Raw genomic sequence first — 14838 nt, forward strand, 5'->3', positions numbered from 1 at the left:
GCGGGCATGTTGGGAATTGAACTGACAACCCGCCAGAGTTCAGTTAGTTATTTGCCCTCAGATTTCCAAATAAAATAAAAAGTTTCTTATTTTACAATGGTGAATACATCCTTGATCATTTTCTAGACTTTATGAAAAAAAAATATTGAGGCATGTCAGCCTTCCAGCTTAGAAGACTGACTTCATGCCATCTGTGGTCAGACAAACAGGTCAAATACAGTACAGTACCTCTGTTACTAATGGTACTACTGCTGCTGGCACTACTACTAGTACTGGTACTACTAGTGGACAAAAACATTTCCAATGTGATCAGCAAACCTTAGAAACTCCTTTAAGGTTCGGTTTGAGAATTTAGTTTCCCAGGTCCTTGATCTGGTCAGTTACTCATTTCTTTTTTCATTGACTCCAGAAGATGTGAATTTCAAACTCTGAACGACCTTATATGTCTCCAAAGCTGACTGAAATTTTCTCACTGTTCCGCAGTTTTGACCTTGCATGCACCAAAGCACCAATTTCTTTTGAATCCAGAACTGTCTTTGGGGGTTTTGTGAAGGAAATGCTGGGAAATTGCTTGTTACGTGTGTGTGTGTGTGTGTGTATGCATGTGTGTTTCTGTGTGTGTGTGTGTTTGGAGGCAGTGTTCTGTTAGAGGTTAAATGTGTCGGCCTCCTCTTATAGGCTGAGCCACTGTCAACATCAATCTTGACACAGTCTCATCACAGTCACAGAGGTGGCAGAGGTCTTGTAGAACAGAAACATGTGGTCTGTACACATACAGTCAGCAGGAGTGTACATTAATTCACTGTATTGTTCTTGGGAAGAGAAAAATGCAGGATTCCCCTAAACCTTGTAAAAATGCATTGTTAAAGCAGAACATATTTTTGTCATTTATTATGTGAGTGTTAAAGTGTTATTTTATTACAGCAAAAAAAATGAACTTTTTTCACATTTTGATCGCGTCCTAAAGTGATAACAGGCCAATGAAAACTACACTATGTGTTAGTGGATCCAGATCAAACCACTTTGCTTGAGGGTGTTGTCATTTCTACTTAAAAATATAATTTTTGGGCCCTTGTTAAAGACTGACAGGCTCCGACAGGAAGGGTTAGCCTCAGGGACTGTTTTCTTTCCATTTTTGTGCAAGCTGTTTTTGGCAGCAAATAACTTTTTTATTAAGACCTTGGTGTCCACTACCTGTCCCTATAACTCTGGATGATTTTGTTTCCAAAATATACATTTTATTGATACTTTACAAAAATGACAGAAGTCTACCATCCTAGGAAAAGTGTCCAGGTTTTGTGTAAAGATAAATAAAACACACACACACACACACACAGACACACAGACACACAGACACACAGACACACACACACACACACACACACACACACACACACACACACACACACACACACACACACACACACACACACACACACACATGCCACACGTACACACGTGTGCACATTCACGCACACATACACAAACACCTCTGGACCTATGCCACTGGCATTTTTGCTTGTTTTCATGAAATTCCCAGCTATAAATCACAATTCTTGACATGTTATACGATCCATGAAGACCCATCCATATCCAGATATGTAGGTTGTTAGCATTCTCAGTTCAAAAAGTGTGTACAAATAAGAAACAGGTCCCTCTATGTCACAGAGCCCTGAATCTGAACGATTTCATTACATTTACATCCGTCTTAGAGAAATGCTATTTTAGGAGTGAGGTCATCCAACATGTTCTGAACCTTTTGGAGTCTTTACAGCTGAGGCATTATTGCCCAGCAGTCCGAATCCAGTTATGTAATGGTTACATGAGCAGAGCGGATTCATAAGGCGCAGTCCTTTTCTTGTGTTAGTGCTTGAAACTAGCAAGACTCATAATAATGTTTTCAAGACTCATAATAAACCACATGCTATATACTCAGGTTCACATACATGCTCTTAGCGGCATGTCTGTTTCCCACTAACATACATAAGCATTCATAAAACTCTTTGACAGCTGTGCTGTTCGAGTCTCCTCATCGTCTTTGTTCTGCTGTGAGTCTGTCTTTCTTGCTGGTTCTGACCTTTCATGTCCGCAGGTCCTCTTCTGCCATATCTGACCTGATCACACAATAGGACAATTTGCATTCTGCATGTGTGTGTGTGTGTGTGTGTGTGTGTGTGTGTGTGTGTGTGTGTGTGTGTGTGTGTGTGTGTGTGTGTGTGTGTGTGTGTGTGTGTGTGTGAAGAATTAAGAAGAAGAAGCACTGCATCTTTAATTAGATAATTTCCACAAGTAATGTGTTTTGTGTGTCCCTCCTTTTCTCTTTGGATACTCATGAAACTTATCTCTTGTCCTCTCAACTCTGAATGTTGCTCAAGTATTTTCCAGATATGTCTTTTGGAACATCTGTGGGTTAAGACTTGAACAAAGGCCCTTAGATTCTCCCAGCTAAATCAAACCACTTTACTGAACAGACTCACCAGCGTCTTCTTCTTTAACAAACCCTGTCAAACGATCAGAACATGAGCATTGATCATAAGAAACATGGAGCTTGTTTCAATCAAAACAGCCATTCTTCAGTGGGTTGTCTGATCTTTGTTATTTGGAGACTCCCACAGTACCTGAAAGCACCGCTGCTCAAATGTCATCTGTGTATAGAGCAGACGGAGGCAAACTTTATAAATGGCTCACAATGCAAGATGTTTAGATCACTGAGAAACTCCCGATAAACAGGAATGCTAAGCTAAATGAATGTGCATGTCACTGAATTATTTTAAATGTTTGTGGAGATATTCTCAACTTGCTCTTCTTAATGCTGATAACAGATGGTTTGTACAGCATTTTGTCCAACTATGAATTTTTATTTAGCAAAAAAAAAAAGTTATCCGATGCAAAACTCTTTGAGTTCATACAGGAGCTGAATCATCAAGTGGAACCTGTTATTTGATGATGAGAGTTGTCCACGCAAAGTCAATGAAGACTTACAGTATTCACAAGTGTACTTCAAGAGAACAGACACACTGGCTTTCCCCATAGCCTGCAGCCCAGCTGGTGCGTGTCTTAGCTTGTGATCCTTCCTTTCCTCTCCACTCTGTGGTGGTAATGACTGTCATGTTGAAAATGCGTCTGTCTGGGACTCGTAAACCATTACCCCCATGCCTAGGAAACCCCATTAATCTTTCTGAGAGGCATTTGACCTTTCAAACTCATTAACCACAGCCGCTGTGCAGACAGACGCGAAAGCGTACACAAACTGCATATCTCTCTCTTTCCCTTGCTCACTAAAACAAACAGCACGCACACGCTTACAGGGCAGCTTAGGTGACCGGAGCTTGTGTACGCGCACAGGTTTGAATGCGCTGATGTGTGTCCAACTGCCAATATCATCCCATTTGAGCCTCCGTATCCTCTCTCTGCCGTCCTCTCTCTCCCTCTCTCCTCTGTCCTTTTCATACCCAAGCTTCCTTGCTGTGTGGGTTTGGTCAGTGACCTGGAAAATTGCCCGACCTTTTATTACGTGGATTCCTTGGTGATGAATAAATACATAAATTGTTCAGCTCCGGCTCAGTCACTTTTATGATACCCCTCTCTCACCCCTAGTCTTACCTCCTATACACCTCATCGCTCCCTGTCAGCTGCAGCTTCTCCCCCAGCAATAGAGAGAAGCAAAAAATCGGGTATCTTTTCAGCGATGCTCCCTCCCCCTTGAGAAGACAATTCATGATGAAAGGGTGTGAGTGACTGGGCTGAGGATGAGAGAGTGTGAGTGTGAGCAGCGTAAATGGCGACGGATCTAATGAGATGAGTGGGCGAGGTAAACTAGCATGTCATCATGGGACCTGCCCTCCCCTTCTTATCAGTAGGCAGGAGGGACTTCTGTGGGTTCCAGTGGGAGTAATGTCACAAGTGGCGTGGAGGGTTGGCGTAGCAGCTTGGGATCTGATCTACTCAGATTATTTGAATTGCAGGGCCATGACAGACTAGGATGAAGCATGTTCTTAGATCATGGTAGGTTCAAATTAGAGTGGGAGCAGTTTTGTGTTTGGCCAAAGATTTTGGCTCAAGCCTCACTAGATTCAGTTAAAAGAAACAACACCTTAGTGCAAAGCCAATATTTAAAATCAAGATGCACAATTATTGTTGTGATTAATTCAGTTATTATTAAAGTGGATGGTCAAGAGACATTAGACACATCTAATAAAGTTGTCTGCCTTCTTTCTTCTCAACAGACAAAAACCTATGCTTAAGATTTCTCATGAATAGCATTGAATATAACAAGATGAGAATTATTATTTCTTGCTGGAACTGTATATAAAAGTGTGTTCCATGTGTTCATTCTGTCGGCTTTGTTTGTTTGCACTACTAGCTACCTGCTCTGTATGTTATCAGCCCATAAGTACATCTGTGTGTCTGAGTGTGTGTGTGTGTGTGTGTGTGTGTGTGTGTGTGTGTGTGTGTGTGTGTGTGTGTGTGTGTGTGTGTTTCCGTGTGCCGCATTGTGATTGCAATCAGAGTGTCATCATTTGTTAGATGTCTGGGTGATTTTTTTTTTTTTTTTCATCTTCCTTTCAGCTCCGAATGAAAAAATCAATTAGACTGCCAGTCAATCAGTGAATCGACCTGTCAATCAGTGATTTGGTTAACCATCTGGCTGGACAACCAGTAATTTCTTCAGGTAGTGTGACAGCCAGGCAACCATTACAACAGCTAGCCTGGATGCCATTTAATCGAGCAGTAAGTAATTAAAAATAAAAAAATAAAATAAAAAATGTTCATCTTCTGATCGAGTGAACACAGATGCCCAATTTGTCTCCTGGTTTGTCAGCCAGCTGATCAAAGAGAGCAACATTTGATTAATGTGTCATTCCTTTGAGCAGCCGGTGATTATCAACACAGACATTTTCTGTGTCTAACATGTTTACTCACACCTTAATGATGAATGCTTATGCCTAAAGCATCGGCCATGTCACAGTTCAGGCGATATATATAGATTCAAGGAAGTTACTTGAATTGAGGTGCCAGAATCAGAAGACAACTGTGGATTCCTTTACTATGAAAATAGGTAAACGGAGTTGTAGTACCAAAAACCATAAAAAAAACAACAGCATAAGCAAAACAAAGTTTAAAAAAAAATCTTCAATCAACTGTAGTGAGTATAAACCGGCTGCCTCAACTGGAAGACTAATCCGCATTCTGGCATCCCTCAACCTAAAGCGCCGAAAAGTCCTGATTTGTCTTGGATGGAAAACCCTCTCTGTTGATTCACTGATTACGATGTTTGTGTCTCACAGAAAGTGTTTCATCCGTTCTGGTAAATAAGTGAAACAACTTGGACTGAGGTTAGAGGCATGTAGCTTGCTAAATCTTTGATAGTTGGCACCATATCTACAAGATGATCTGTAATTAAATCACATGGCAGTAGTGTTTCTCTTGGAAACCTTGTAAGGTGAAACAGGTGCCTTAAATTAAAAAAAAAAAAAAAATTCTGGCACAAAGTTTGTGACTCTTGACTGTATATGGTCCAGCAGTCTGGCAATATTAAAGTTAATCAAAATTGATTATCTATGGGATTCCATCTCTAGAGCCATGTTATGCAACCAGTTGGCTGAAGAAGTCAAAAGCTGAACAGAACTTCCCAGTTGGATGCTGAATTCTCAGCTTTACACAAAAAGTGAGAATTTATTTCAGTCTCAGTATCAAAATTACATTTTCATGTAGGTTTGTGCTCCATTCTTGTTTCGGCAGTTCTCTTCCTCGCTTTGTGTTCTTTTGGGCTGTTTCTATCTGCCTCTTTTATTCACTAGACAGGAAGTCATTTACATGGATGTGATATGAATGTCAATTGCTTCCAACAAACATTCTCACCTGGGTTTCATGCATGGCAGCTCACTTTAATGTTCTTTTGGTTATAGGCACATAAGCTAACGTACCGTGTGACTTACACACGTATATATTGAAAGCTTGTAGAGTAAATATGAAGTGCAATAATAATAAAAAAAAAAGGTGTTTGATGTAAAAATATCGGAACATTCTTCTTTTCTGCAACATAAGCTCTGAAATCTCTACACAATTTTTCAACATCTCTTCTAAGTCTAGCCTGCAGCCAAATGCTGGTTATGGTTGTTGTAGCTCTGCTACAAAGGCCATCGAGCTTGAAGATGGTGTGTGTGTGTATGTGTGTGTGTGTGTGTGTGTGTGTGTGTGTGTGTGTGTGTGTGTGTGTGTGTGTGTATTATTCTCTTTTTTTTTACAGTAACAAAAGGTTTATGTTCTGTAATTGCTTTGCCCTCAAATCTAATACATTTGCCAGGAATGTTGTGTGTGTCTCAGCTCTGTTTCTGTGTGTAAGTGTGTGTTGGGTGTACCTTCCATAAATGAATTGATTTTAAAAGGGTTACCACAGGTGTGATAGTGGGGTGGGCAATTTCTTCCGTTTCTTTGTCATATGATTTTGTAGCATTCTAGTTTGTGTGCTTGTCTGAAACAAATTGTTTTTGCAGTTGAATTTACATGTTAATACACACTTTGCATTGGGTGTTGGTCATGCCTATGCACGGGAGTGGTTTTTGAGTGCGGACGGTGTATAACTGTCTCTGCGGTGATGTATGCTGCAGTGAGGTGACCTGCTTTTACTGGGATACTCTCACTGGGGCAGATGGGAAGGGATGCTTTTGTACTGGAAGTGGCAGAATAAAGTGGCTTCCTGCTCTCCTCCTTCTTCTCACTTTTTCACCCCATCTCAGTTGGTCTTGCCATCCATCTTTCCTTCCTTCTTTCTTTCATTCTCTTTCACTTTCTTTATTGGAACTTGGTCACACAAGTGATCTTGGCAGTGCATCAGGTATTAAGTGGCTGGAGTTAATGTCGAATTACCTCTCTAAAGTGTTTTTGGATAGAGGTAAATACCAGACAACTAAGCTGGAAGGTCATTTGAAGGAGCCTTCCACTTAATTACTAAATGATGCTAAAGCAGCCATGATTACTCATCAGCTAGGCTTGTGCACATTTACTTCAGAATATAAATTGTTCACCAGTTATGAGAGCATAATTATTTTCTGTTCTTTTCAGCACCCAAACTTTACCAGAGGCGCTCAACTCTCACAACCAATGCTCAAGGTAACTTTTGGTTTTCAAGCAGCCTTCAACCTCAATACTGTCTTCATGCAGTGCAGTTGAGGAGTGAGAGTATTCTCACTGACGTGCATCGTTCTGGGAAACTGGGGGTTGTTGATAATGATGCAGAATGGCATCACTCAGAAGTCTGAGTCAGATCTCACCACGCAAAACCTAAGTTAATAAAATGATTTCTATTTTTTGGGTAAAGATGACTAACACCAGTCCAGCATCAGACTTGGATGTAGAAACAGTGAGGAATGATTGCAAACCAAAGATGAGAGTTGGTAGTTAGCCATAAATAACAAGTTGAGTGATGTCCAGTTTAGTCACTAAAACATCTTTTGGTCTTTGTAGGATGACATTTATCATATGGGATAATCCTTGTGTGACCATCTGTTGTATGATTATCTTTTAGTCAGTAAATTTAGAGATTAGTCAGAAAGTTGCTATATTTCTGTCACTTTTAGAAGGAGGGGATCTCATTTTTTTTTGTTTTGATTCTGTGGTTCTCATAATAATAATACAATTTCTAGGGTTAATATTACTGTAATGGAAATAAAAATAGAGAAAAAAGAAATGATCTTTACGAAAATTATTAAATGACTGCAAAGGAAGAAAAAGTTATTCCTGTAGAAAGGTCAAGTGCACAGATGGGAAGAGAAGAGAAAAGAGCGTGGTGTGGTTTTACTAGCTGTATTTTCTCCAACAAGAACATGACATGATATCTAACAGTTAGAGGAGCAGACATCCTGGAGCCCATAGTATGAACACACAGGGAGATTTCACAACAAATGCATTCAGCCATTGTTAAATGATAACGTGGTAAAATAGTCCATAAAAGATAATATAAAAAAAAGAATACATTTTGTATGTATGTTGTAAAATACATAGGAGAGGATATGTAACATTTTTCCACGGGTGACTTGTTTTATTATGTTACATGTAGTTCTTAACATAAGAACAGAATTTGTTCGGAGAGGTTGTTCTTAAGTTGAATTGTTTGTTAGTAGTTATTTATTAAATCTCAATCTTATAATCACCATTTGAGGTCATTTAAAAGCCATTACTACTCTAAACATGACAGTATTTAGAGCTGGGGAACATGGAGAGAACCCGCAATGACACGGGGAGAAAATACTAACTCCACACAGACATGAATCATACCTGGAACCTCTTGCTGTGAGGCAGCAGCAGCACTACCCGTCAAGCCACTGTGCTACCCACATTTAAAATCCTTACAATTAATTCACCTTGAAACTGATCTTGCCTCAAAACCAGCAGTTTTGTAATTTCTTTCTTTCCTTTTTTTTTCACGTCACCAAGCCTGCTCTGCGAATAAAGTAGCCAGAAGCCCAGGAAATTACATCGAAGTGTCAAAGTTAATAGTGAATACATTACCATGCCCTTGTAATCTGACACAGCCTTGAATTTTTTTTTGTCTCTCTATCTTACAAAATGTAAAAATGAATTCCATATAGTGTTCATTTGGGACATGTTTGCAGATGCACACTTGCTGCCTCAGCAGTCACCCTTTTTTTCTTTTTTTTCTGTCCAACATACATACAGGGTGAGCTGACCTCCCCATAAAGAAGAGAGGCAAATAAAAAATGAAGCTCACTTAGTCAAAGACTGGTTTAAAGGAAAGGCTGTTTGGGTCACTTACTCCCTGTCCTTGTCCTTGTCACTTTTTCTGTCTGGTCATCATTCACTGAAGTACTTCACATCTGAAAAATTTACAAGTCCTATGATCTTGCAATGGTTCAAGCCCGGTTACCTTCTAATTGCTGAGGCTGCTACATGCTGGTTTAACATTGAACAAGACTTGGAAGAGCTTGGTTTCATATTATGAATTCAGAGTTTTGTTGCGATTAATACTGGTTCTAAACACAAAAAGTGAAATAAATAAGCACCATTATCCACCGCAGCTTGTTGAAGAAAAGAAAATATTGAGTTTTACACTTGAACATTTTCCTTATTTTTTTTATTTCAATTAAATGTTTAGGTTTCTATCTCAGAAGGACAGAAGTGAAGGCGGCCAGGTTGATCATTGAAATGCAGCTCAGAGAGGACAATACTGAATCTAATCTGTTTATATAACCTCACCTCCGTCTCCCTCCTGTCTGCTCTCGTTTCAGACTTGCCAAACAAACAAATATACACACTTGTGCATAAATGCACACTAACACGCAGACACGCGCACGCCCATGCACGCATCTCCATTTTATAAGAGAGATGGAGGTCCTTCGCTTATCTCGCAGGTGAAATCTGGAAAAATGGAAGTGTTGCATTTGCATTTTAATTTGCCCTCAATCAGGCATTGTGTTTGGTGTTGCAGAGAAATTGCCTGGTGTTTGCACCTCGTCCCTATTTATAGGGGCTCCGTGAGAGACGGGCCCTAAATTCAAATCTGCCTGCGATCACAGTGTTTGAAGATGAGTCTTCCTCTCTCTCTTTGTTTTTTGCTCTCTTTTCCTTTGTCACTCATTTTCTTTGTGTCTGTCCTTCTTCATCTTGCTTCATTTTTTCATCACTCTGCATACTTACACCACACACCTCATATTTTTACAGTTTTCATTTCTTTCTCCTATCATCCCTGACCTCCTATTTCTTAATGCTTGGAAGGTAAATGCCCAGATTTCATTAGCGATGTTGCATGCCATGCAACTTGATGTGAAACGGTTCCAGCAATCAGGGAATGTGGACATTGATCTGTCTGTCATCTCATGCTCTGCTCTGTCATCATCTCTGTTCCTTGTTTCATATTTTCACTTCTTCCCTCTGTTTTTTCCAGATCCAACAATCCATAAGATGGCCATAGAATGTCAGTGTGAGTCCAGAGTAGTTCTAGTTGAACCCAATAGTGACTGCTTACTCCAATGTGGTTATGCATTAAACTGTGTGTATAAAAGATGTATGATGCTTTCTGTAGGTTACTGCCCGGTTATTTGATGAATGCAAACACTACATAAACAAATACAACAAATAATCTAATATTACTGCAAAGAATCTAATATTATTACATGTTCAAAACCTCCCCATCAAATTTTCTTCAAAATATCACATATAAGCACCTGACAGTGGAATCTGAGGATTTCTCCCTGCATCAAACTAATTTATAGCCATCTGTTCAAGGTGCTAAAAGCATGATCAAAAGGCTCAATCAATAATCATCCATGATTTGCACATGAGAGTCAGAAGAGCCTCAAGGCTTTCTTGTATTTCAAATGAGTTGCTCACACGTTTGATCAAAAGTGCACGCCACTCCAGGTGCTCTGATTGGGCACCGGGCCATTTTCATGCAGCTCCACAGTCGATAGATACAGGCCTCCAGAGATGGAACCTTTGAGCTCCATGCCGGGTGCTGAGATTGCTCAGCACAGAGTGTCAGGGAGGTGTTTAGAGGTCAGGACAGATGGCCTTTGCCCTGTAGCCCTCAGGGATCTGTAAGACAAACATTGAGCTGTAAACTATCCATACGTGTGGATGATAATTCATGTCGAATGAAACGTGCACGCGAATGTGTGTGTGTGCGTGTGTGTGTGTGTGTGTGAGTGTGTGTGTGTGTGTGTGTGTGTGTGTGTGTGTGTGTGTGTGTGTGTACTTCTTACAAGGTGTATCTTCTCGTGTGTGAAAATAGAGGTTTGAAACAATCAGCGTACGTGGACCTGTTTTTTGCGTTACGTCCTGTTTGGTTCCTGTGTGTGTGTGTGTGTGTGTGTGTCTGTTTGTGTGTGTGTGTGTGTGTGTGTGTGTGTGTGTGTGTGTGTGTGTCTGTTTGTGTGTGTCTGTTTATGCATGTGTGTGTGACTGAGTGACTGTGTGAGAGGGAGAGTCTTTATAGTGTCTCTGTAGGGAGGGGCGGGCAATGTGTGTGATTAGCCACAGATCATGGAGACAGTCAGTTCTGAGGATTTTCCTTCAGCTATGGCAGCTGGGATAGATCCCAGCTCCCCGTGACCCGCGCAAACGGATGACGTGGTCAGGAAAATGAATAAATGAATGAATGAATGAACGAGCACGAGTATTGACTAGCTTTACTCCTAGCATGCTCGTACTTGTCAAAAATGCGTTATCCGTACCAGGCTCAACCCTAGTGCTAATGGCGTGATTAGTGAGAGCTGACTCATGTTGATGAACTATAATTACCTAAGGCCCCATCTGCACATTTATTCACTCAACATGTTGCTCACACGTCTGTCTTGAGGATATGGTGTTGGCAAAGCTGGCATGATTCCCGATCCCCCCCACCCAACCTGCCACACACACACACACAGGTTTATATTGACATGCTGAAGTGAAAGAATGACTGCATGAGCGCTGAAAAATGTCAGGAGAATATATCAGTCTCTGTTGAGCAGGTTTCTGTGTCAAAAATAAGAGTAAGAACACCAGTCAACCCCATCATGCTTTATTGTACAAACATTTCTGACAGTTTATAGAAGTGGGATGATTAATTATTATGTTGTCAGCTATTAAATGAATCTTCAGTTACTTTAGGAATTAAATTCAAAATTAAATGTTTTAAATATCAAAAGTCAAACTTCTCTGAATCAGAGAATAAAAGATGCACCCCTCCTGTTAGAGGAGTTGGCAAGACGGTTTCTGGTTGTGTCTGCAAATACACACCACACAACCAACGTAACTGCACTGTATGAAATATAGGACAGCAAATCCTACTGACATATCTAGAATATTTTTTTCTTTATACTGTATACGCTTCTTCAGATTCTTCAGATTTCATTCCCAAAATGTTTATTCATGACATGCATGAGACAAACATCAAATTCCCACCTTTAAAAACCATACATTTTCAACAAGTTGTTTTTACCTTCTCATGTAACCATTTATTGATCTTCTGTCTCTTACTGCAACTCAAATAACTGCCTGTTACTTTAAAGACTTTCGATATTTGAAGAGTAAAGGGCCCAACATTTTCCTTTATCTCCTTTTATCATGTTTAAATAGTGTTTAAAGAATCATTGAACTGTTTAGAGAAGATTTAAGAGGTGCATTTATTATAACACCACAGAAAAGTCTGTTATGCAAACACATAATGGAAAGGAATGAAAAAACTCAATTGTACCGTGAAATAAAGGAGAGATATATTCCATGAAATACAGAGGAGAGGTCTACAACCAAAAAGATTTAAAAAAATGTCCTCACCTGTTTGTACTTCTTGCATTATAGAGTGTATTAGCTTTGCATTACATTTTTTTAGAAATGTTTGTTTAATTTAGATTTTCTACCTGGCCTTTCTGTCTTCCCCTGCTTAGATAAAATATGGGATCAATGAGAAAATGAGAACTGAACAAGAGAGAAGAGAATAACAATGGATAAGAACATGCAAAACAAAAAAAAAAAGACTTCACACTGCAACTGAACGCCGATTGCTCAGGTCATGTGATGTGAGGGGTTCTGGGTGACCATTCCGTTGGATTCAAGATTGGGGCTCTGCAGACGGAATCTAGTTTGTCTTCCTCTCATAGATGAGACATAACCGCAGCTCTGACAAACAACAAACTGATAATTTAAAATGTCAAAGTGGGAAAACACATTTTGTTCTGATGAAACCAGGCACTTCAGGCGTTTTCACCTAAGGAAGTGTGGTAACAGCATTAGCAGTGGCGGCGGCCCAGTGGTTGACTGTTAGAGGAAAACAAGTAATTAGCCCTGATAATTAAATCCTCCAGTCAGCCAGTCAGCCCCGCGCTGCAGAACCAGTCCTGCTTTTCTGTCCATTTACATAAACTGTAGAATTTCTCTGTTCAAAAATGAGGAATTAGCAGATTAATTCTGTTCTATTATCTGCCTGGTGATAAGCAAATAAACAATTGGCTGTGGAGAAAAATGAAACGGGTTAATGGCAGCTGGGAAAAGGGGGAGGGTGAGACGGGTGAGGAAGACGGGGTTGTGGCACTTTCTAGCCAGTGTTACAAATGAGACACGTGAGCTGGCTGCAGCTGGACGGGGGCCGACAAGGCTGCCGTTAATTTAGGTTTGTTATTGAACTTTTGCCCTAGCCTCTGTGTGTGTGTGTGTGTGTGTGTGTGTGTGTGTGTGTGTGTGTGTGTGTGTGTGTGTGTGTGTGTGTGTGTGTGTGTGTGTGTGTGTGTGTGTGTGTGTGTGTGTGTGTGTGTGTGTGTGTGTGTGTGTGTGTGTGTGTGTGTGTGTGGACTTCTTACGAGGTGTGTGTGGGTTCTGTCCTGTTGGGTTTCTGTTCCTGATCCTGCGTTCTTGATTTTGTTAATTACTGACCTACTGCTGCTGCTGTTGTTTGGGACAATCTGGCATTCCCAGCACTCACAGTGTTTATCCGCCACTTTGCTCCGCATAATTTATTTATCACCTTGGCTTGATAATTAATAACAACTAATTTCCAATGACTCCTCCTTGTCGTATCTTTTTATGTCTGTGTTGATTATTAGTAAAGAACTGTTTACTGACGAAGTGATTGCTGCAGGGAAAAACATTTATTTTCGCCTTTTTGTAGGCGTCAGTATTTTTTTGTTCTTACCTGATTTGAGTCTAATATCAGCATCCTTAACAACCTCTTAAGGATAAGAGACAAACCTCTTATCCTTAAGAGGTTGTTTCAAGCACTGTATAACACAGAATCTTTTTTAAAGGATAAAAACTTGCAAATGTGTTGTGTTCTTCTCGCATACGTGATTTGACAAGTGATTTTTTTTTCAATCTGTTTTTCTTACAGTTTATGATCTTGTTATTTTATTTTTTTAATATATATATACTGATTTTAATCCCTGAAGGCAAATCAGTGGCACACTCTAGTTAGTTGAATGAATCATGCACACATATGTGTGTACAGGCCCTGAACACACAAACACACATGGGGCCTGTACACATGCAGCGGGAGGTAGAGAGGCAGGCAGCTCCTTTGTGGTGCGCCCAAATGAGCAACTTTTAAGGGGTATGCCTTGCTCAAAGGTGCCTCGGCAGTGCTCCTGAGGGGTACAAATTACCCCATCTGTAATACTTATCCATCTGTTGGTACATATAACATAAAGTAGAAGTACAACTCTTCCAAATGAGATTGTAATTGTGCTCCGTCATCAAATCACACTACTGCACCTGCTTTTTGCATTTCTCCCTTATGTAATGCCTACACAAGTAAGAGTTGAGTCAGGAATATGCGTGGTCCAAAACAAAAACAACACTTTTGTCTGAGATGAGATCACAGTGATGGCAGAGGAGACTGAAGTGTTATTTGATGGAATACAAGGCACAGCTGAGGAATGGGTCGATGCACAATGTTTATAAATCACATAGAAAATTCACCACATGCTTGGATTCATATGCATCCTGCATTTCCCCTCCAAAACATTATGACAAGTTCAAATGCAGTGTTTGTGTAAACATCATTTGGTTTAAATGCTTCTTGTATCTGGTTCATGCTGGAGTCATAATAAAGCTCATTGATCACAAATCAGTTTTGTAACTGAACTAGTAGTTTAAAAGTAGTTGAGTATTGATAAATGAAGCGTACTGTTTTCTCTCGTATCACAGTCTCCTCCCTTTGTCCTCCCTCCACAAACTTTGTGTCTCTCTAACTACATCACGTTCGATTATGTGCTTTGCTCCTGATTGACGAGATTATCAGCTCCTGTGGCATCTAGAGGACATTGTCGCTCACTGAAAACACTTTTTTTCTAGGAGACTTTCTCTGAGTGAACATGCACAAAGCAATTATTGAATCATTGCTTTTTT

General features: G+C 40.1%; 1 protein-coding gene across 1 annotated transcript in view; it reads left to right on the top strand.

The window, feature by feature from the left end:
- The window catches only part of LOC137607339 (ephrin type-A receptor 7), a 152763-nt gene that overhangs the window by 6215 nt on the left and 131710 nt on the right, over positions 1-14838 (top strand). The window lies entirely within an intron of this gene.

Source organism: Antennarius striatus, chromosome 14, assembly GCF_040054535.1.
Source record: "Antennarius striatus isolate MH-2024 chromosome 14, ASM4005453v1, whole genome shotgun sequence".
NCBI classification, from domain to species: Eukaryota; Metazoa; Chordata; class Actinopteri; order Lophiiformes; family Antennariidae; genus Antennarius; species Antennarius striatus.